This window comes from Mesitornis unicolor, unplaced genomic scaffold (genome assembly GCF_000695765.1).
Source record: "Mesitornis unicolor isolate BGI_N332 unplaced genomic scaffold, ASM69576v1 scaffold24300, whole genome shotgun sequence".
Lineage (NCBI taxonomy): Eukaryota > Metazoa > Chordata > Aves > Mesitornithiformes > Mesitornithidae > Mesitornis > Mesitornis unicolor.
The window spans coordinates 768-1325 of record NW_010159276.1 but is presented as its reverse complement, the minus strand read 5'-3'; the positions used below and the strand labels follow the sequence as shown (position 1 = coordinate 1325).

Sequence of the window (558 nt, the reverse complement as noted above, 5' to 3'; positions counted from 1 at the left end):
TTCTTCAGCTCTTCTGCCATCATGGCTGCCTGGAAAAGCAAATGGTCAAAGCCATTTTGGTACTGCAGACATTCTGGGGCAGAATACAACCACCATTGGCACTGTAAGGAGCCCCCAGCTCACATCTGTGATGGCCTTCTTGGCTTTCTCTTCAGCATTGCGGGCTTCCTGGATCGTGTCCTCCATTTCACTCTGAATTTGCATGATGTCTGTTTCCAGCTTCTTCTTGGTGTTGATCAGGCTGGTGTTCTGTGCAACAATAAAGACATAACTTGTACTATTAGAACTAATGCCTCCGCATCAAGAGCTAAAAGTGTGAGCATTGCTTATGAAAGTCTTTAATGCAAGAGTCCTTTTAAGAGCCTTAGCAGCAAACCGGACATAGGTGGCTGGCTGGACTGGCCATATAACAGCATGTCTCTTCAAACGTTTTCACTTACAGATGCATAGTGTTCACATTCTGTGTTATCCCTTGTGGATCAGACTAATTTACACCCGAGTGCCTGACCTGGGTATGGAGGAGCTGCACACGGTCAGTGGCATCCAGAAGCTCCTGCT

At 46.8% G+C, this 558-nt stretch overlaps 1 pseudogene; it reads right to left on the bottom strand.

Annotated features, from left to right (window-relative positions):
- Positions 1-5: 5 nt before the first annotated feature.
- Positions 6-558, bottom strand: part of LOC104542008 — a 1103-nt pseudogene continuing 550 nt past the window's right edge.